Source organism: Macrotis lagotis, chromosome X, assembly GCF_037893015.1.
Source record: "Macrotis lagotis isolate mMagLag1 chromosome X, bilby.v1.9.chrom.fasta, whole genome shotgun sequence".
NCBI classification, from domain to species: Eukaryota; Metazoa; Chordata; class Mammalia; order Peramelemorphia; family Peramelidae; genus Macrotis; species Macrotis lagotis.
Window position 1 is genome coordinate 84,761,157 of NC_133666.1, and position 24,467 is coordinate 84,785,623.

Genomic DNA, 24,467 nt, shown 5'->3' on the forward strand with positions numbered 1-24,467 from the left:
GTACAAGATCATTTTTTCCACTATTTTGTATTTGAGTTTAAAATAAGATCTATTGAAAAAGATACAAGAAAAAAAGATATGAGAAAAAAGATACAAGAATGGTTTGCCATTTCCTGACTCATGTTATAGATGAGGAAGCCGATGCAAACATTATTAAATGACTTGCTTATCACACAGGTAGTGAGTGTCTGAGGTCAAATTTGAACTCAGGCTCAAAGTTCTATTCACTGAGCCACTTAGCTACCCTTTTCTAACTTTATCCCCCATTGAAAGCAGAACATAGAAAAACAAAACTGAATTAATGAATCTATGCTTAAGCAAAACAGATTCCATATTGATAATGTTTCAGCATGAATGGCTTATTATGCACTTGGGGTCCATCACTGCCCTTCTAGGAGGCAGGTACACGCTTCATTATCAGATGATGAAATCTTGCCTAGACATTGTATTGTATTGTATTGATCTGAATTCAAGTCTCCAACGGTGTTTCTGTTTACAATGCTGTTATTATTGCCGTGTTCACTGCATTTCACTTTGCATGATTTCATAAAAGTCTTTCCATGCTTCTCTGAATAAAAACTTCCACCATTTTATTATGGCACAATGATATACTATTCTATTCATATCTCATAGTTTGACCAAATGATAGGCTCTCCTTTACCCACGGCTATGGGCCTATTTCCACTTTCTTTGATATCCTTGGAGTATAGTCCTGGGCCAGTGGGTATAGACAATTTGGTGACTTTTGGACCAGAGTTCCAAATTGCTCTTCACCACCTATGAAACCTTGGATAAATCTTTTACCACTTTTAGACCCTGTTTTCTTTTCCTGAAAAATAAAGGGGCTTCACAAGAAGTCAACTACTATACATACATGATAGAAATATAGGTAATGTCAGTCTAAAGTGTTCAATGTGACATATTAGAATGTAATCATTTGCAAGCCACAGAATTGTTCTCCATCTTTGTTCACCACTTGAAAATGGGCAATAGTCATTCACTTGTCCTGTCCTCTTCCCAAAATACTATATCACACACTAAGACAATAATTTACTCATTTAAAGTCTATTGGGGGGGGGTGGCTAGGTGGCGCAGTGGATAGAGCACCGACCCTGGAGTCAGGCGTACTTGAGTTCAAATCCAGCCTCAGACACTTAATTATTACCTAGGCATGTGGTCTTGGGCAAGCCACTTAACCCCATTGCCTTGCAAAAAAAACCCCTAAAAACAAAAAACAAAAACAAAAACAAAAAAACGTCTATTAGACTATAAAGATGATGTCCACCAAGTTGAGGAATTGACTCACAGATTGGAAACTTGTTGCACCAAGGTTTCTCTTTCCCTATCATATTCCATATTCCATTCTTTTCTGTAATGGATCTAGAGTTGGGAAAATCTTAGATCAAATCCAGTCACTCTGAGCAAGTCACTTAACCTCTGACTTCCTCAGTTTTCTCCACTATAAAATAGGAATAATAACAACACCTACATTTCAGAGATGAGACATTATTTGTAGAACACTTAGGATAGGGCCTAGTACATGCTGGCCCTTTATAGATGCTTCTTCCCTTTCCCCTTCCCCAAAACTAATGAGATTCTTTAGTAGTTGTCAGGCCCCAAATTCATTATCTGCCACAAATCTGAGGTTTTTTCCCTTGTTCAGTTATGTCAGACTATGTGAACTTTTGGAGCTTTTTCATGGCAAAGATACTGTAGTGGTTTGTCATTTCTATCTCCAGCTCCTTTTTGCAGATAAGGAAACTGAAGCAAACAGGGTGAAGTGACTTGCCCACTGTCCCACAGCTGGTGAGAGTCTAAGGCCACATTTGAAGTCAGGTCTTCCTGACTCTTTCCACCAAGTCATCTAGCTGCACATCTAACCTGAGCTCAGCATCTCCACAGTCAATCAGTTTACTACATAGATAATATTTATAATCAGTTCATCATTCAGTCTAAAGACCAGACAATTACCTGTTTGTGAGTTCCCACTGAAACACTCCCCATCTGTTATAGGAGTTTAATACATTCTAGTTGGTTTTATTGTTTGTCCTTTGCTCTTGAAGATGAACAAAGACATCAGCAAGGTGATTTCTTGACATGCAAGTGAATTAGATTTACTTAAGGCAGGGCTGTGCAAGGTCACTAGCCTTACTCTTTCCTCCAGCTTCATTTTAGTCCAATGATAATACATAGATAAGGATGATTGGAGATGGCCTGGATTCAATGGGAGACCTTTGTGTCTTAGATGCAAGGCCTTTCCCAGGTCTAGGGTTGTCTGAGGCAACTCATATTTATTGATCAATTTTAGGAAAGAAATGAAGCATAAAAGGACTCTTTCAGTTACTAAAAAAGATCTGTCTCAGAGTAAATATGTGCTAGTATAGGCTAAGAAAGGCCAGGGTGGACTTCTCACCAGGATCAAGGTGACTCTATATGCTATCTTAGGAGCTAGGGGGTAAATTGAACTGAATTTTGGGAAAAAAACTGTTAGGAGCCTTAGGATCAGGATGAGATCTCAGACCTGCTACATATTACCTGTATATTCTTATCGTTCAGTCCTGGGGACCAGATTCTTTCAAGTTTTGGGAAAGTTGGCTATTTGATAATCTCAGTATCATGGCTACAGTGAAGGCTATATAGAAAGAATGCACAGGTGTCTAAGTCCCTCTAACCACAGAGCTTCTTGCAATGTTCTAGAGTGAGCAAAGTAAACTTGTTCAACCTCCTTTTTTGAGCAAGGTCCCTTTAAATCTGGCTAGACCTTCTTTCTTGGTAATACATTTTCTGGTCTTACTAGAAGAAGATGCCAGCATCAGCTCACTCCATCATCACCAGTTGCTGTGTTGACTCATCTGTCTCCAAGGAGTGCCCAATCCTGACTTGTTAATCTGCCTGCTAGTTCTTGCTCAGGCTTTGGGAATGTTTCCTAGGCAAATTTGAGGAGGGAGCTTCTCTCCTTTTTGATCTCACCAGTCAGGCATAGCAGTGTAAGGTAACAGAACGTATGAAATAGAATTATCGATAGACTTATCTAACTAATTATATTTTAACTTTGTCTTCTTTTGTCTGGGGTAGTTATTTTATATATAAAGAAAAGCTCCAGCAAGAAGAAAACTGGTCTCCCATTTTTTTGCAATTCATAGTCTTGGGATATTATGAATGGAGGCACTGAGAGGTCAAGAAACCTGACCAGGGCTACGTAACCAGTATATGGTAGACACAGGGGTTGACTCTAGATTTTCCTGACTCTAAGCTCAGTTGGTGTAATTCCTATCCAAGTGTCCTATGACTATAACTGAAAAAGACCTAAGAGATCATCAACTACGACCCCTTCTTTTTCCACAGAGGAGAAATGGAGACACAGAGCTATTAAGGGCTTGCTTCCTCACAATTTCTGAGAATCTGAGGCAGAATTTGAATCTAGGACTTTTCAATCCTATCCCCAGCACCATTTCCTTAGACCCTTGATATCTCTCTCATAAACTAAAAATGCTCAATATTATCTGAGCCCACAGCTCTCATCATTTGTTTTTGCTTTCCCAGTGGTATTTGATATATTTTTATGAGCTCTCAAGTAATACTAGTCATCAAAGTAAAGACACAAAGTTCCCTATTAGCAACCCTCTCCTTCCCCCTTCCAACATATACCCTCTGTACAGACATATATCATATACATACAACAATAAAGCAAGGAATGGGAATCAGTAACCAACACCATGATTCCCAACAATTACTGCATTGGCCCTTAACCCACTCTAGAATAATAAATGATATTCAAATTTTAATCTAACTATTTATTTCACAAGTATATTGTGTTTATGTTCATATAGTTCCTTGTGTCTATTTTTTCCAAGTCTTTTATATTGTCTAATTAATTTAAGTGTTCTACAACAATATTGAGTAATATTGGTGAAGCATAGTCTAGTTTCTCAGTTTTTCTCTTATGATTAAATGCATTTTTAATTCAATTTTTAGATCATGACTATTATCACTACTTGATATTTTTGTTTGTTTGGTTTTTTTTGAGACAATCAGAATTAAGTGACTTGCCCAGAGTCACCACAGGTGTTCAGTGTCTGAGTTTTTATTTCCCCTCAGGTCTCACTGACTCCATGATATAGGGTGTTCTTTCCACTGTGTCTCCTAGATTTCTCTTTTATTTTACATAATAAATTATAATCCAGGCCTTTATTTTATAATTTTTTCTTTCATTTTAATTGTAGTTTGTAAAAGCAACATATTGTTGAATTCAAATTTTTAATCTGCTATCCATTATTAGTTTATTTGATAATATGGAAATTTAAGGGGTAAATGAAAATTTCAGGATGAAAATAAAGAATCACATCAAAGTAATGAAAAGAGAATCCAATGCATATCAAAGGTCAGTATTAGGCCCATGTTTAAAAAAAAAATCAATGGAATATGGAACTAATGAGAAGTTAGTTGGTTGCATGTTTAAAGCTAGATTGATATCTATATCTAACACTATACCTTATAATAGACTCCAACTATTTAAATAATCTAAATATCATTTTACATTAAATGCTAAAAAATAACAATATATTTGTTTTCATTATAGGCACGAAGAACATTTTTATAAAACTAAGGAATGGATGAATTTTTTTTTAAAAAACTGAAACAAGTGTTTATTGAGCACCTCATATTACCAGACAGTGTGCTGAGCAGTTTGCAAATGTGAACTCATTTGATCCTCATAACAAGTCTCTGAGGCAATTTTACAATAAAGGAGACTGAGATAGAGAAATTAAGTAACTTTCCTGTGATCACACAGCTACTAAGTTTATGACTGGAATTGAACTCAGGTCTTACTGACTTCAATGATGATGTTTTTGTTCTTTATTCTTGAAAAAGACCATAGTATCAGGGAGGTGATGCCATAACAAGCACTTGAGTTGGATTTGAGTGAGGGGGACTGTGCTAAGTCAACAACCTAACTTTCTCCTTCAAAGTCATCGGGGTCCAGTGGCCAGATATGAGTCATGATGACTGGAGATAGTCACTGGATGTGAAGCAGTCAAGGTTACGTGACTTGTCCAAGGTCACACATCTAATAAGTATCAAGTGTCTGAAACTGGATTCCAACTCCCATCCTCCTAATATCAAGACCAGTGGTGTATATACTGTGCCACCTAGCTGCTCCTGAATCCAAACTCAGCTGCACTGTACCACCTATTGCTCTAATTAGATGATCAAAAAAAAAACCATCAGTAAGGCAAAAAGTACACTCTGGAAAAGAAAAGAAAGACTGAGGAGACAAGTTTGAAAGTTTGCATTCCAAAGTCATGATTTATAAGAAATTCATTGAAAGCAGGGAAAGGCAACTGAGAATTTGTCCTTTTATGATCCCCTGAATGCTAGTGCCTTGGACCTTGGGCTCTGTTAACCTACTGCTAAATTTCAAATCTTTTCCAGTTTTTTAACTGTGAAAACTTTTGTTGTTCATCTTGTTTTTCAAAGAGGACCAATACCAGCATGAGGGTGCCGTCCTGACTTTCAGTGAATTGGTTTTACATGATGCAGGGCTATGCAAAGTAGATAGCTTCACTGTCTCCTCCAGAATCATTGGAAGCCAGGGGCAAAAAAGAAGTCCAGATGAGTGATAATAGCTCTCCTGGGATGCATAAGTAATTTTGACCTTTCTAAATTATGATCTTTGCCAGGTCTATGTTTGGCTAAGGCAATGCTATTTCAATGACAAAAGGCTACTTAAGATTTGAGACAAAAGTTGGCCCTGTGAATGCTATGAGAATAAAGAATTATTATAGAAAAAATGACCTGATTAAATATGTAAAAGAGACAAGTGACTCCTGAAGGATGGGGGTGGAGAGGGGATCCTTCTTTTTTGGAGATATTAAGAAAAATTTTAAGGAGAAGAGAGTCTTGTAGATCAAAGAGTGGAGCAGGGTTTGCCCTGACCATAAGGACTAGTTTTTTCATTAACTATGAGACCTTGTAGAGATCCTTTTCAACTCTCAGACCATGTTTCCTTTCTTGTAAAATCTGGGGGCTTCATAAGCAGCCAACTTTTATACATACATAAAATATATGTAGGTAATGTCTGTCTTAAGTGCTCAATATCATAAATTAGCCTGAAATAATGTGCAAGTAGCAGAATTGTTCACTATCATTGTTCAGCACTGGAAAATGGGGCAATTGTCACCCTCTTGGCCTTTAATTCTCCCAAAGAAATATGTAACATACTATGCCAATAATTAGATCATTTAAAATATATTGGAATATTCATACAATGATCACCAAGACAACTAGGTGGAGATTCGAGTCACAGACTGGGCATGTAATACACTAAGGTTTCTCTTCCCCCACTATATTCCAGACTTTTCATTCTCTTCTGTGATATGTCTTAAATCAGGAACATCTTAGTTCAAGTTCAGCTTTAATGCTTCCCCATCAGTGTGGCTCTGGACAAGTCACGTAAGCTCTTACTGCCTCACTTTCCTCCACAATAAATTTTGAATAATAGTGACACCTATATCCAAGGGATGAGATAACATTTGTAGAGAAATTAGTATAGAATCTATCATAGAATCATCTGGCTCTTCATAGATACTTTTGCCTCCCCCCCTCAATAACTAACAGGGTAGTTTTGGTAATGGCAAGGTCCACAAATTCATTATATGACAAAGTCTGAGAGTTTTTTGTTCTTGGTAATAATTTTCCAGATATGTCTGAACTTTGTGACTTTTGGGAGGCTTTCATGCCCAAGATACTGGAGTGGCAAGTCATTTCCTTTTCCAACTCCTTTGTCCAGATAAGGAAAGTTCCTTGCTCATGGTCACACAGTTGGTAAGAATCTGAGGCCATATTTGCAGTAGAGTCTTTCTGACTCCAGGCCCAGCACTGTGTCCACCAAGTCACCTAGCTGCTCAACTGAACTAAGCCTCTCCAATGTCAGTCAGGTTAAATCAGTTCATCAATCAGTCCAATGGACAGAACCTTTTCTCTTTGTGAGACCCCTCTGGAGTTCTCTCATTCTTGTTATAAGAGTATAACATACTCTAGTGTAAATAAATGCCTGTTGCTTTTGTTCTTTGTCTTTTGTTCTTGAAGACAAACAATGACAGCAGAAAGGTGATGTCTTGACCTGCTAGTTAATTGAATTTTCTTGAGGCAGGCTTGTGAGAAGTGAGCAATATCACTCTCTCCTCCAGAGTCATTTGAGTCCAGATAAAATTATCCAGATTCATTGAAAGATCTTGACCTTTTTCAGCTAAGTTCATTCCCAGGACTCAGTTTGTCTGAGGCAGCATTAATTAAAGTCAGGTAAAAAATGAAGCAAAAATTCTCTCTTTTATCAAGTCAGAAAAAAATCACTCTGGGATTATATGTCTGCTGCTATTTCTTTAAAAGATTAGGGTCGCTTTTCTTTCTTAAACAATCTGATTTCTATGTGTTATTTTTGGAGATATCTGATAAATTGAACTGAACTTTGGAATGAACACTGGTAATTCTTAGACCCTGGTGGGGTCTCAGTCCTATTGCTTTCTGCCTATATGTTCTTGTGTTTCAGTTCAGTAGACTGGATCCTTTCAAGTTTTGAGGAAATTTGGATATTTGATTGACTCACAATCTGGCCACAGTGAAGGTCATAGGGAAAGGATTAACATAAATCTAAATCCCCAAACCCCAGAGCTTCCTGTAGTTTTCTGGAGAGAGCAATAATATACTTGTCCAACTATGTTCTTGAACAGGGTACCTTTAAATATGGCTAGCCCTCTTTCTTGATAATACATTATTTGGTCTTGCTAGAGAAAGACACAATTGCTGTGGTTGCTATGGTGACTGAGCCATCTCCCAGGGGCTCCGAATCTGACTTATTGATCTATATTCTAATACTTAATAAGCTTAGTGTGAAGTTCCCTAGACCATCTGGAGGGTTGGGCTTCTTCCTTTCTGGGTTCTGGTCACCCAGATCTACTAGTGCAAGGAAACAGGAGTTGCAAATAGGAATCAAACTCAGAAATACTTATCTAATCACAATTTTGCTTTGTCATGTTTTGTCTAGACTAGTGATTTCATAAATATATAGAAGACTCAGCAAGGATAAACAGGTCCCCCATTCTTTTGCAACTCATAATCTATGGATTTTATGCCTGCAGGTACTGAGAGATTAAGTAGTTTAGTCAGGGTCACACAACCAGGATATGGGAGAGGCAGAATTTGAGCTCAAAAATTGTTGCCTCCAATCTCAGCTGTTGCAATTCCTATCCATGGGTCCGAGGACTAGAGCTGAAAGGGACTTCAGAGCCAATTAATTTCTATCCCTTCATCTTACAGTGAAGTAAACTGAAGCAGAGGGTTATTAATGACTTGTTCACAATTACTGAGGGTCTGAGGCAGGATTGGAAACTAAAGATTTTTATTTTTTAATTAATTTTTATTAAACATATTATTTGAGTTTTACAATTTCCCTCCCCAATATTACTTTCCTCCCCCCACCCCCCACAGAAAGAAATCTGTCAGTCTTTACTTTGTTTACATGATGTACCTTGATCCAAATTAGATGTGATGGGACAGAAATCAGATAATTAGAGAAGAGACAAGAAGTCTAAGAGGTAACAAGATCAGACAAAAAGATATCTGTTTTTTTTCTAAATTAAAGGAATAGTCCTTGAACTTTCTTCAAACTCCACAGCTCCTTATCTGGATACAGATGGCACTCTCCTTTGCAGACAGCCCAAAATTGCTCCTGATTGTTGCACTGATGGAATGAGCAAGTCCTTCAAGTCCTCCCATGTTGCTGTTAGAGTATACAATGTTTTTCTGGTTCTGCTCATCTCACTCAGCATCAGTTCATGCAAATCCCTCCAGGCTTCCCTGAAATCCCATCTCTCCTGTTTTCTAATAGAACAATAGGGTTCCATGACATACATATACCACAGTTTGCTAAGCCATTCCCCAACTGAAGGACATTGACTTGATTTCCAGTTCTTTGCCACAACAAACATGTCTGCTATAAATGTTTTTGTAAAAGTAATGTTTTTACCCTTTTTCATCATTTCTTCAGGATACAGACCCAGTAGTGATATTGCTGGGTCAAAGGGTATGCACGTTTTTGTTGCCCTTTGGGCATAGTTCCAAATAGCTGTCCAGTTCACAGCTCTACCAACAGTGTAATAGTGTCCCAGATTTCCCAGGACCCTTCCAACAATGATCATTATCCTTTCTGCTCATATTGGCCAATCTGAGAGGTGTGAGGTGGTACCTCAGAGAAGTTTTAATTTGCATTTCTCTAATAATTAATGATTTAGACCATTTTTTTCATATGGCTATGAATTGCTTTGATCTCCTCATCTGTAAATTGCCTTTGCATATCCTTTGAACATTTGTCAATTGGGGAATGGCATTTTGTTTTAAAAATAGGACTCAGTTCTCTGTATATTTTAGAAATGAGTCCTTTGTGAGACTCATTAGTTGTAAAGATTGTTTCCCAATTGACTACATTTCTTTTGATCTTGGTTACAGTGGTTTTATCTGGGCCAAAGCTTTTTAATTTAATGCAGTTGAAATCACTGAAAGCATCTAGTTGGTTTCTGGTGATGTCGTCCAACTCTTCCTTAGTCATAAACTGCTCCCCTTTCCATAGATCTGACAGATAAACTAGTCTTTGATCTTCTAATTTGCTTATAGTATTTTTTTATGTCTAAGTCCTGTAACCATTTGGAGCTTATTTTGGTAAAGGGTGTGAGGTGTTGGTCTAATCTAAGTTTCTACCATACTAACTTCCAATTTTCTGAACAGTTTTTATCAAAGAGGGAGTTTTTATCCCAATGTCTGGACACTTTGGGTTTATGCAGATTACTATACTCATCTCCTACTTTTACACCTAGTCTATTCCACGGGTCCAGCACTCTATTTCTTAGCCAATACCAAACACTCTTGATGACTGATGCTTTATAATATAATTTTAGATCAGGTAGGGCTAAGCCACCATCTTTTGCACTTTTTTTCATTAACCTCCTGGCAATTCTTGACTTTTTATTTCTCCATATGAATTTACTTACAACTTTTTCTAACTCATTAAAGTAATTTTTTGGACTTTTGATCGGTAGGGAACCAAACAGATAATTTAGTTTTGGTAGAATTGTCATTTTTATTATAATAGCTCTACTATCCATGAGCAGTTGATATTTGCCCAGTTATTTGAATTTGATTTAATTTGTGTGAGAAGTGTTTTATAATTGTTTTCAAAAAGATTCTGAGTCTGTCTTGGCAAATAGACTCCCAAGTATTTTATATTGTCTGAGGTTACTTTGAATGGGATTTCTCTTTCTAGCTCTTCCTGCTGTATCTTGCTAGACATATATAGAAAATTTGAGGAATTATGACCTGCAACTTTGCTAAAATTGCTAATTGTTTCCAGTAGTTTTTTGGATGTTTTCTTGGGATTCTCTAGGTAGGCCATCATATCATCTACAAAGAGTGAGAGCTTTGTCTCTTCCTTCCCAATTCTAACTCCTTCAATTTCTTTTTCTTCTCTAATGGCAGATGCTAACATTTCTAATACAATATTGAATAGTAGTGGGGATAATGAGCATCCTTCTTTCAGCCCTGATCTTATGGGGAGTAACTCTAGCCTCTCCCCATGGAATATAATGCTTGTTGATGATTTTAGATAGATACTGCTAATTATTTTAAGGAACAGTCCATTTATTCCTACACTCTCTGGTGTTTTTAATAGTAATGGATGCTGTATTTTGTCTAAAGCTTTTTCGGCATCTATTGATATGATCATATGATTTCTGATAGGTTTGTTGTTGATATAATTGAGTATGCTATCAGTTTTCCTAATATTAAACCAACCCTGCATTCCTGGAATAAATCCTACTTGATCATAATGTATTATCCTAGTGATGACTTGTAATCATTTTGCTAAGACTTTATTTAAGATTTTTGCTTCTATATTCATCAGGGAAATAGGTCTATAATTTTCTTTCTCTTTTTTAACTCTTCCTGGTTTAGGTAACAGCACCATGTTGGATTCATAGAAAGAGTTAGGCAGAGTTCCATCTTTCCCTATTTTTCCAAAGATTTAATATAGAATTGGAACCAATTGTTCCTTAACTGTTTGGTAGAATTCAATTGGGGAATCCATCAGGACCTGGAGATTTCTTTTTAGGGAATTCAATGATGGCTTGTTGAATTTCTTTTTCTGAGATAGGTTGTTTAGGTATTTCATCTCTTCTTCATTTAACCAGGGCAACTTTATTTTTCTAAATATTTATCTGTTTCACTTAGATTATCAAATTTATTGGCTTTATTGGCATAGAGTTGGGCCACATAATTTTGAATTCTTACTTTAATTTCCTCCTCATTGCTGGTGGGTTCACCTTTTTCATTTATGATACTAGCAATTTGGTTTTCTTCTTTCTTTTTTTAATCAAATTGCCCAGAGGTTTATCAATTTTATTGGTTTTTACATAATACCAACTTTTGGTTTATTTATTAATTCAATAGTTTTTTTTTTTTGCTTTCAATTTTATTATTTTCTCCTATATGTTTTAGAATTTCTAATTTGATATTTAATTTGGGATTTTTAATTTGTTGTTTTTCTAATTTTTAGTTGCATGTTAATTCACTGATTTCCTCTTTCTCCAATTTATTCATGTAAGCATTTAGAGCTATAATATATCCCCTGAGATTCGCTTTGAAAGAATCCCATAGATTCTGGTATGTTGTTTCATTATAATCATTATGTAGGATAAAATGGTTAATTCTTTTGATAATTTGTTTTTTGGTCCACTCATTTTTTTTAAAATGAGGTTATTCAGTTTCCAATTTGTTCTGTATGTATCTCCTTGGCCCAGTATTGCATAAGACTTTTATTGCATTGTGATCTGAGAAAGATGTATTCACTATTTCTGCCTTTCTAAAGTTGATCATTAGGTTTTTATGACCTAGTACATGGTCAATTTTTGTATAAGTTCCATGTACTGCAGAGAAAAAGGTATATTCCTTTCTATCCCCATTCAGTTTCCTCCGTACGTCTATCATATATAATTTTTCTAACAATCTATTTACTTCCTTAACTTCTTTCTTGTTTATTTTATGATTCAATTTATCTAGATCTGAGAGCAGGAGGTTGAGTTCTCACACTAGTAGAGTTTTGCTGTTTTTGTCTTTGTAGTTCTTTCAGCTTCTCCTCTAAGAATTTGGGTGCTGTCCCACTGGGTGCATATATATTCAATATTGAAATAACTTTATTGTCTATGATACCTTTTAGGAGGATAAAATTTCCTTCTTTATCTCTTTTAACGCAATCTATTTTTGCTGCTGCTTTGTCTGAGATAAGGATTGCTACCCCTGCTTTTTTTATTTCAACTGAAGCAAAATATATTTTGCTCCAACTTTTTACCTTTATATGTATCTCTCTGCTTCAAATGAGTTTCTTGTAAACATCATATTGTAGGATTTTGGTTTTTAATCCACTCTGCTGTTTGCTTATGTTTTAAGGGAGATTTCATCTCATTCACATTCAAAGTTATGATTAGTAATTCTTTATTGTGCTCCATGCTATCTTCACTCTGTTTGCATTTTTCCGCCTCCCCCCTTATCCATATTCCCCAGTGTTTTGTTTCTGAATACCAACCCCTTCAGTGTGTTTGCCCTCCTATATCACAACCTCCCCTTTCTTTCCCCTTTCCCTTTTTCCCTTTTCCCTTCACTTCCTTTTGTTATTTCCCATTTTCCCCCACTCCCCTTCCCTTTCTCCATCCCCCATCCCCTTTTAATACTTGAAAAGTTAGATGTTTTATAAGTTAACTGAGTATGTGTGGGTTGACTTTAAGCCAATTCTGATGAGAAGAAGATTCAGGTGTTTCTCATCTGCTCCCTTCTTCCCCTCTATTACCATAGGTTTTTTGTACCTCTTAGTATAATGAGATTTACCCTATTCAATCCCCTCCCTCCTCCTGTCTCTTTCCTGTCCCCCTTTTTAAGGAGGTAGTGTTTTTTAGATCATTCTATCTAAGTCATAGAAAATTCTGAGTGTCTGTCCCTTCTAGTTCACTATATTCTATCAAACAGAGTCAAAATTCCTGAGATTTATTAGGGTCTTTCTCCCAAGTGGAGTTAGGGCCAGTTACATCTTTTTAGATAGCAGTCCCATGGATAGGTCATGAATGTCCATCATTTCTGGCTAGGTATATTCTCTCTGTTAGAGTTACAGTTCTCATGTTTTATGAGAATCTTTTTCCCAATGCTGGAATATAGCCAGTTTCAACTTACTGGATTGCATTTTTTTTTCCTTTTTCCACCCCCCCTTTTATTTACCTTTTCATTTCCCTCTTGAACCTCCTGTTTGATGTCTAAATTTTCTGTTTAGCTCTGCTCTTTTCATCAGAAAGTTTTAGAATTCTTCTATTTCATTAAATGCCCGTCTTTTTCCCTGGAAGAGAAGGCACAGCTTTGTGGGAAAGTAGATTCTTGGCTGCATTCCAAACCCCCTTGCACTTCAAAATATCACATTCCAGGCCCTTCGATCCCTAAATGTTGATGCAGCCAGGTCCCGCGTGATCCTTACTGTCATTCCTTGATATTTGAATTGGTTCTTTCTGGCTGCTTGCAGAATTTTCTCTTTTATATGATAGTTCTGGAGTTTGGCCACAATATTCCTTGGTGTTTTCTTTTTAGGATCTTTTTCTGGTGGGGATCGATGTACTCTTTCAATAAATACTTTGCCCTCCGGTTCCATGATATCAGGGCAGTTTTCCATCACTAGATACTGTAATATCAAGTCCAGGCTTTTTTTCCCTCTTCAATGTTTTCAGGAAGTCCTATAATTTTCAGGTTGCCCCTCCTCTATCTATTCTCGAGGTCAATGTTTTTTTTTGATGAGGTATTTTACATTTTCTTCTATTTTTTTCTATTTTTTTGATTTTGTTTAAATGACTCTTGCTGTTTCCTGGAGTTATTAGTTTCTGTAGACTCCATTCTTTTTTGGGGGGGAGGAGATTTCTTCATTAACCTTTTGCAGCTCCGTTTTCAATTGGTCAGTTCTACTTTTGGAAGAGCTTTCCAATTGACCAATTGAGGTTTTGAGAGAATTATTTTCTTTTTACATTTGCCCAATTGAGGATCTGAGAGATTTATTCTCATTTTGCATTTGTCCAATTGTTGATGAGAGAGATTTATTCTGATTTTGTAATTGTCCAATTAATGATCTGAGAGATTTATTCTCCTTTTGTATTTTTCCAATTGTACTTTCTAAGGCTTTGTTTTCTTGTTTCAAGGTATTAATTGTCTCTCCCAAATTTTTAAGCTCCTTCCTTATTTCTTCAAGGAAGTCTTTCTGTGCTGAAGACCAGATTGTATTCTCCTTAGAGGTTCTAGGTCTTTCTGTGTTAGGGTCTTTCCCTTCCAAAAATTTTTCTATGGATCCACCTTTCCGCTGACCCTTCTTCATTTTGCTAAGGCCTTGAGTTGGAGAGTGGCTGGTTCACAGGGGCTTGGGATAGCTAACGGCTTTCCTCACTGAGTGTAATTTCTCTGGCTGGCCAGTAGGAGGTGTTGGTTGCTTTCTCTGGAGTGTCTGTGACCTTGATTGAGGCTTTCTCCCTTTGCTTGAAGGGAGGAGTTGGAGCTATTGAATTCTTTTGCCTTCAGAGCTATTGAATTATTTTGCCTTCAATCAATGGTGTGCTTTACAATGGCCTGAGGTCATTCCTCAGCTGGGCTGGTACTTCTGCTCACACACCTGGCCCTGAGGCAGAAGCAGTCTACATTTGTTCCAGGAAGAGATCTGAGCTCTAATGGAGGCTTGGTCTCTGAGTTCATCAGACCAGAGGAGCCTGTGAATGGTGTCTGCAACTCTCCTGCACTGGAGCTTTCCCCTGCAACCCTGTCTGCAAGCTCCCCAGGGGACAGCACCAACACCAGTGCCTCTGCTCACTAGTTGACTCAAGCTCCTGCTGTCTAGCCCCATCACTGATCCAGCAGGTTCGCTCTCAGGCTCACAGACTCCTGGCTCCAATTCAGCTGTTAATCTGGTAGATCTAGGCTGATCCTCCCTCTGAGCCCAGACTCACCCACCCGAATTTGGCCAATGCTACTGCCAGGAACAAATCCTGAGGTATATGTTCTTTCTCCTGGCTTTTCTTTCTGGGTTTTGTGGGTCGGATTTCTTTCAAAAGGTATGTTTCATATGATAGATGAGGAAAGATCAGGAGACTTTGGAACTGTGCCTGTCTTCTCTCCACCATCTTGGCCAGAAGTCCACCTAAGGCTTTTTAACTCAAATTCCTGTGCTTAATCCTTAGACCCTTGATTCCTCTTCAATAAACAGAGTGTACTCAACAGGATCCAAAAACAGTTCACATCATTGTTTACTTTTCCAATGATATATGATATATCTGAGTGTGGTCTTCACAGATTGAAAGAGACAAAGTTCCCTGTTAGCACCACTCCCCTTCTTCAATGCACATACATATGTACATACATATAGATATAGACACATATCATACATAAATCAAGAAATGGGAACTCATGACCAACACCATAGGCCCATCTTCTAATGGACCTACACTTAACCTGCCCATGAACAATAAATAATAGTCGAATTTTTAAAACTATTTACGTAAACAGAATTTTATGTTTATGTTCATGAAGTTCCATGTGTTTACTTTCTAATTATTTTGAATAGTCTTAAAAAATATCGAGTATTATTGGTGACACAAAGTGTAGTTTCCCAGTTTTTCTCTTATGATTAAAATCATTTTAGTTTTACCTTTGAGATCATGATTATTACCATTGCTTTTTTATCTTTTTTTGGTGAGGCAATAAAGATTAAATGACTTCCCAATGGTCACCACACATAGTAATTTTACAGTGTCAGCATCTAAATTTGAACTCATGTCCTCCTGACTCCAGGAGATAGGGTACTGTATCCACTGCATGTTCTATCCACTGTATTTTATATAATAAATTCTACTCCAGCCTTTTATTTTATATTTGTATTTTTCATTTCCATTGTGTTTCCTAAATGAAACTTATTGTTGAAATGAAATTTTTAATGTGGTATCCATTACAATTTTATTGGAAATTTGAAATGGAATAATCATTGATTAAATCCACAATAATACCAGGCACTGCATTGAGCACTTGGCTAATCTCTTATCATTTGATCTTTACTACACCTGCTTGATGCAGTTTTCCTCAAAAGGAAACTGAGATAGAGAGATTTAGTGACTACCCCAAGATTACACAGCTAGTGAATTATTGAGGCTTAATTTGAACTCAGGTCTTCTTGACTCCAGGTCTAGCTCCACTGTACCATGTACATGCTTTAATTTCCTTGATTAGGAAAAGATCAAAAAACCCTAAAATTAAGAAACACTCTTTGTAAAAGAAAATAAAAAGAATTACTATGCTTGCAATATATAAAAGGTCTTCCAAAGTCATGCCCCATAAGAAATTGAGAGATTGGGTCAGCTAGGTGGGGGAGTGAATAGTGCACCTGCCCTGCAATCAGGAAGACTGAGTTCAAATCCAGCCTCAGACACTTAATAATTACCTATCTGTGTGACCTTGGGCAAGTCTCTCAACCCCATTGCCTTGCAAAAACAAATAGAAAAAGAAATTAATAGATGACAGGAAAAGATGACCAAGAATTTGGCCTTTTTGATTCCCCTTTACTGCCAGTATCTTGTATCTCTGACTCTGTTATTCTATTAGCTATTTTTGAAATATCTTCCAGCTTTAAATTCATGCACATTGTTATGGTTGTTGTTCATCTTTGGTTTTCCATGTTGATCAATACCATCATGAGGGTGCCATCTTGAATTTTCAGTGAATTGGTTTTACATGAAGCAGTATTGTGTAAACTTGATAACTTTGGACTGTCTCCAGAGTTATTGGATTGTAGTAGAAATAAAGATGTCTTGATAAATGACAATGGTTCACCTGGGATGCATGAGCAACTTTGGTTTTTCTGAATTTTGGTCTTCTTTAGGCCTCAGTTTATCTGGGGCAATGTACTTTCAATGACAAAGGCTACATAAGATTAATACAAAAGTTGGTCTCATGAAGTCTATGTGAAAAAAGAACAATTTTAGAACTAATGATCTGATTATGTACTAGAAGAGGTGAGTGTCACCTAAGGGATTAGGGCTGGAGAGGGGCCCTTCTTGTTGGAATCATCAGGGAAGTTTTCATGGTGAAGGAAGTCTTATATTACTAACAGAGGAAATAAGGCTTGTCCCTACCCATAAGCACTGATTATCTCAGTACTTATGAGACCTCGGACAAATCCTTTCCCACTTTTAGACCATGGTTTCTTCCCATGTAAAATAAAGGAGCTTCACAATGAGCTATTATAAATACATAATGACACATTAGTATGAAATCATGTGCAAGTCACCATCATCGTTCAACACTGGGAAGTATGGCAATAGTTACCAGCTTGTTCTTTTGTCCCCTCAAAATACTGTGTAACATACTATGACAATAATTAACTCATTGAAAAGTTTTTGAATTATTAATAAGATGGTGAGCAAGTTGGAGTAGTGAATCACAGAGTGGCCAGTTGTTAGGCCAAGGCTTATTTTTCCCTACCATATCCCAGGTTCTCTTCTGTGATGAACTTGGACTTGGGAACATCTCAGTTCAAATCTAGCTTCCTCTCAGTGAGACTCTGATTGTCTCATCTTTCCAATAAAATGGGAATAATAAAAGTTGATTGGTTGGTTCTTATTCTTTGTTTTCAAAGAAAATCAAAATGACATCATGATATTAGAAATAGATTTACAATGTGTTTAACTGTGGTTGCAATACAGTCTTGAAATGCTCTACCACATGTTGGACACATAGTCCATGTGAACACTTTGGGTGATTATTTTAAATTTATTTATCTCACATTTCCTTTGACCTGCTTCCATTCTGCCTTGCTCATAGAGTACTTACTCTGAAGAGGGCACTCCATGCTACACCTACATTGCAGGGATGTGAGAATTTTTATTGAGTTCATAGCATAGTGTGTCATTTGATGACTCTTCAAAGCTGCTTGTTCCCTCCCCCCCCTTCCCAATAACTAACAGGGGAGTCTTTTGAAATTACCATTCCCTCAGATTGGTCATCTGCCACAACCCTGAGTTTTGTTGTTGTTTAGTCATTTCTCAGTTATTTCTGACTTTGTGAACTTTTGGGGGTTTTACTTGCTAAATATACTGCACTCATCTGTCATTTCCTTCTCCAATTCCTTTTTAGAGATAAGGAAACTGGGGCAAACAATGTGAAGTATCTTACTTGGATCACAGAGAGGATAAATGTCTGAGACCACACTTGCACTCAAGACTTCCTGAATTCATGACTTCTACATTATCCACCATGTCATCTTGCTGACTTGCTCATAGTTATTGAGAAGCGAGGTAGGATGTGAAACTAGGGCTTTTACAAATTTAGCCCCTGTCTTTAATCTCTTGATATCTGTCAAATAAAGAAAAGGTTGTGGAGAGAATGTGAGAATAACTCATCATTTCTTCCTTTCCCATTGGTCTATGATGTATTTGTGTGTGGGCTCTGGATTAGAAATCAATCTGGAGAGGGATGGCTAGGTGGCACAGTGGATAGGGCACTGGCCCTGAAGTCAGAAGGACTTGAGTTCAAATGTGACCTCAGACACTTAATAATTGCCTAACTGTGTGGCTTTGAAGAAGTCACTTAACCCCACAATCCTGCAAAAAATAACAACAAAAAGAAATCAATCCGGAGCAACAAAGTTGCCTATTTGTCACACTTCCCCCGCCCCAACACACAAACACACACACATTCATACATATGCACACAACAATAGGGTAAGAAATGGGAACCCATGTCCACCACCATAGGTCCATCTAATATTGCAGCCTCACTTAACTTAGATCCCTTTCCAGCAAACCCTAACCTATACCAAACAAAGCTGACCACTCAGCTTCCCTTGACTCAGACTTCTTGCAGACCCCATGAACATAATAGTATTATAATGGAACAGAGTATGTGGATCCTACTTCTTAGACTTACTGTGATAAGAAGAGAGCATTATATAGAATACTGAGTGAAATTTCTAAGTATACAGATTATTTCCCTATCTATAAATGGTCAATAGATATGAACAAGGCAGTTTTCAGATGAAGAAATTGAAACTCTCTATTACTAGAGGAAAAATGCTCTAAATCTGTATTTATTAGAGAATTATCAATTAAAACCACTCTGAGGTATCACCTCACAACTATGAGATTGGGTTTTTTAATATTTGCTTTTAATTTTTAATTTGCAAAGTCCGTAACATGTTATCATTAGACAAATTATGACGTTGCTGATTAAATGTTGTTAAATATTAAAATAGGGATAAAAGCAATTCCATGAACTGCTTTGTCAAAAACAAATCTTTTACAAAGTAATCAAACAATTTAAGTGAGTCATCCAGTCAACTGCCATTAGTTTTTGCCTTTTTTTTAAACAGTAAATTTTCCTCAAGGAATACCATTGTTTATTAAGCCTGAACTTTTGCTTTTGCTTTTTAACACTCTTAGAATGTCTACTCCTGAACGGTTTGATCTTTTAAGGCACTACACAATGAAGTTCCCTTTAAAGAAAGTTAATGGAAGTGATTTAGGGATGGCTAAGATCTCTCCTAAACTCTTTTCTATTTTGATCTATAAACTTGAACTAATCTGTTATTTGAGGGCCAAAAGCATACTATGTCCAAGTACACTTTCCTAAAAAATACTTGTAATAATATTTTTCTTAGGTTTTTAACCTGTAAAGTATCTAAAAATTTTTTTCAATTTATAAGTATCAGTCAGACTGGCATTTATACAACTACAGCAGGGCTTACATGTTTGACAGACATAATTACAAATAAAATAAGTTAAATAACTTTAAAAATATATTCTATAATTTAATTGGCCATTCAAATGTTTTCCCTCTGGGAAAAATTAACTTAACTTTGGCTTTTTCTATCCAACTGCTTAATTCTGACTTTTCCCCTACTCCCCCCCTCCCATTTAATGAGTTACTTTAAAATCTGAGGTTGTTGCAATGTTTAAGGTTTTGCTTTTCTAAAATGGAATCTAATGACCTTTGTACATCTATTATCGTTCAGAATTAATGGCAGTAGAAAAGACTATATACTACACAAATTATACATAAAATCATAAATGTGAAAGAATATTATGAATAGAAAGAAACAAGTTTATAGGAAGCAAGAGAAGGTTCAAAGTTTTGAATACAAACTATCATGCTGAAAGAACAGGAAAAAAATATGGACATTTGAAAGATATGGATGGTTCTTATCTTTTTTTTTTTTCAAATTCAATACCCCTAAAATTTCAGGGCATGAAAATTAATATAAAATGGAAAACAGTGCATTAATTTGACCCTAATAAGAAATTTCTTTTTAATAAATAAACTCAAATAAAATGAAGTTTCAAAAAAACCACAAGTTTACCAAAATATATACTACACATTCAAACACAAATTCTAACATTTCTTCCTTTCAGAGTATTGGACTGCCAAGGCTTTACACAATGCACATTTTACTTCTCCGTGGCATCTAGGTCTAGAAGCATCAGGTGGAAATCAGAAGCATTATACAATATCCCTATCCACTAGAACAATCTCTTATCATCAGCAAATGACTTACAATTAGTGTTTACTTATATACATATATTTTCATCATAAAAAATTGAAGATCCTGTTATGCTTTCAGCTTTAACTGTGGTATTTCATGAAGCTTATGTATAGTTCTATATATTAAAAAATCTTGATTTTTAAATGAACCTTTTTGGTATTACTTCATGATGGGTTTAATGTAACATCGCTAATTTAAGCATAAAATGGCTACTACTTTGTATTGTATAAACTACTTCACAGCTATTAAGAAGATTTTCTTATGGTAACCAAATACAAGGCTGCAGCAATGACAAAACAGTAGCGGAATACAAGGGAAAAAATGCATGTAAATAAAATGACTTTTGATCAGAGGCCATTCATTATTTTGCTTTCTGGCATATGGAAGAATTTATCTTCTTTGAGTTTCAAATGTTTTGGTAAATCCCATTGTCTCTTAGCTTCTTCAATACTATTCTGAATTGCTGAAATAAGGGCATCAAATGAACTAAAGTTTTTCTCCGGTCTGATGTAGCCAGTGATGACTATACTAAGAATTTCCCCATAGAAATCCTCTTTGAAGGTATGTATCATGTGAGTTTCCACAGATTTTTTAGTATTCTTGTAGTATGGGTTCCATCCTATGCTTAAAACCATTTTATGGACATCTCCATTTCCTACACAGGCCCAACTGTAGTAAATTCCAGTAGATAAATCACGGATGATTGTCCACTACTTGCTCAGGGAAGTTATCTGTGGGGATGCCCAGCTGATTGGAGGCCCTTCTGAAGCCCCTCACTACCTTTCCTCAGCAGAAGTAGGGCAGGTGCTTCATCACGATGCTGGCTCCAGCCGTGGGAAACGACCCCAGCGGGGAACTGGACAGAGGCGCCGTGGAGCTCAGGGAAGTGGCGCCCTACAGCTGCCCAGAGCGGGGGGAGGAGGAAGGGGGAGGATCCTAGGGGTGCTGGGAGGGAGGGCAACCAGGCGCGTGCGTGGGCGGGAAGCAGGCGGCCAACAGCCCAGGTGAGGCCGCGGATGCAGGGCAGGCGACACAACCTCCGCACGCCCCCCCCCCACCAAAAAGAAAAAAATTGGCTTTTATGGCAGAAAAGGAAAATGATCTATATAGTGCAAGAGATGTGGGAGATTAATACATCGTTCTTGGAGCTGTGACCTGATCCATTTATTCTGGATGTGTGAGAAAAATGCCACCTTAAGTCAATTTTGGAGATCTCTCAAGGAATGGAGAGAAAGTTTTATTTCTTTCTGGAGGACCACAATCAATTACAGAGACTGAGGCAAAAGCAAAAGACCCAAGAACCACATTTATCCGGACTTCAATTCCCCCTCCCCCACTGACCCAACCTCATTAATGAGGAAAGTGGTCTTCACAATCTAGATGCATAAATTAATCTAAGGAAAAGTGTATATAATTCAAACCAAAACCAGAATATCCCTTCAGCCCCAGGAATTGAATGGAAGTGCAGACTTCAACAGATAAGATGGGGTCAGTTAAACTAATATCCCAGAATTTGTTTGTCAGGGTAAAAGGGACAGAAGAGACATAGTTCTAATCTAAATATTCTACTGAAGAAATCTCAAGGGGCTGGCTAGGTGGCGCAGTGGATAGAGCACAAACCCTATATTCAGAACTAACTGGATTCAAATCTGGTCTCAGACACTTAAGAATTACCTAGCTGTGTGGCCTTAGGCAAGCCACTTAACCCCATTTGCCTTACAGAAAACCTAAAAAAAAGAAATCTCAGACTTTATCCCACTCAATCCTTCCTCTTTTATTTTGATGAGATTTCTTCAAATTTCTGAGTAGGCCCTTAAGTCTGGATAACAACTCTCTGATCACCTCCTTACTTCCAAGGGACCCTTTTAGATAATCCTATAAGCAACATGATAATAGGTACATTTCCAATGTTGCTATACCTCCTTCTACTGGCATGTTTTTATACCAATGTCTTTAGATAGGACTTCCTGTCTTCAAAATTGATCAAAATAAATACCTAATTTTGTGCCAGTGGACCAACCACAAAAATAGTTAATATACCTAGTGATATTCCTTATATTATTTTTCTTGCAAATGGCCATTTCCATACTTTCCTTGCAAGTTCATACTAACTCATAGAATTTCCCTTAACAAGTCCTCCAGTTACCATCATTAATCTCACATGAGTCTGAGGTCACCTAGCTCTAAGTTGTACAGTCCAGAATATATGTACCCCACTTCTGGACATTTCCAGACATTTGCTAATCCCCAGACAAATAACCTGGCCAGTCAGTTATTTTTTAAGGGTTTTTTGCAAGGCAAATGGGGTTAAGTGGCTTGCCCAAGGCCACAGAGCTAGGTAATTAAGTGTCTGAGACCAGATTTGAACCCAGGTACTTCTGATTCCAAGGCCGATGCTTTATCCACTATGCCACCTAGCCTCCCCTATGGCCAGTCAGTTATAAACAATAGTCACCCTGAACTGACTCATTCCTATGTCACTGGTGTTTCTCTTCTCTGGATCAGAATCCTGTGCCACAGTGCATCTCTGGCCAGGAACTGAGAATCTAGGTCAGAACCAGAGGTACTGCCCTCCCAAGGCCAATTCTCCAAATGTTGTTTACTATCCAAAGTCCAACAGTTAGCCATACAAAAATACGGGGCATTAACTTCTATCAGTTGTACTCTCCTTGCACCTTTACTAATACCCCATTTTCTAAATCACTCCCTAGATAAGATATACAGACTCATATAGGAGATAATCATGCCACCCAATAAGTTCCCTCTTTCTCTATCAATAGAGAGCATTTTCACCCTGTGTCCCCTTCTCCTTTATATAAGGAGAAGGGCCTAAGTAGGGGTGTCACACTTACAGAGTCAAGAAGAAGTTACAGATAGACAACAAATACATATGTGAGAGATGATGAAGATGAACTGGTCCAGTGTCTCTCCTCTTCTCCCTTGGAGGCATCCAATGTCCTGCATCTTCTAAATCTGTTCTAAAAAGTCCTCATCAGCTCTCCTGCCTAGTTGACACGTTGTCTTCTGGTAGAGAAACTGCTTAACATTGTATTCAGATACAAACACATCTTTCTATCACAAAACAATGATATTCTGGAGCTTATTACAATTTATCAATTTACCTCATTGCCATATTGACACCCATACTTCACTTTTAACGCAATAAACTTCCATTAGTGTTTTACTACATAAGAAAACTCCCAGTGAGAATGATCACAATGACTCAAGCTTGTAACACAGACATTCAACAGTCATCTTTGCTCTAAGAGTATCCAGTATCTGGTTTAAAACAATCTTAACCTTTGCCCTCCTTACAATAATGACTCAAACATCCTTAACCAAAATGAATTTTTTTTCAAACTATCCCCATATTTTCTTTTTCCTGGTGTACTTATCTAACTCACATTCTGTTCCTTAAACTAGAACTTGAAACTGTAATTATCCTAAGAATTCCCCATTCTTCTTACCTAAATATCCCCTCTAACACAAAAACTAAGGAAATGTATTTCCTATCTTAGCATGTAGCTGATAGCAAGTGTCAGAGCTAAACACTAACCCATCTCTGGCTATTAGATCAAATTCATCTAAGACTTCTTTTTCTGGTTATAAGTATTAAATGTCAGTGTCCAGGCAGAGGTCACTTGGGTAAGTCAAATGTCTTAGGCCAGATTTATTCTTCCAGGTGAGACAGTAACCAAATGTCATTTTGGAGAAATCACGGCAAAGGAGTCCAACCTCAGCCATACTGAGAAGCTGCCCTTTCGGCTGCCCATCCCTGTCACCTTGTCACCTGACATCCTTGGCCCATTGGCTTCCTTGGTTT

General features: G+C 37.2%; 1 pseudogene; it reads right to left on the minus strand.

Annotated features, from left to right (window-relative positions):
• Positions 1-20,991: 20,991 nt before the first annotated feature.
• LOC141498729 (riboflavin kinase pseudogene) lies at positions 20,992-21,472 on the minus strand (annotated as a pseudogene).
• Positions 21,473-24,467: the final 2,995 nt, after the last annotated feature.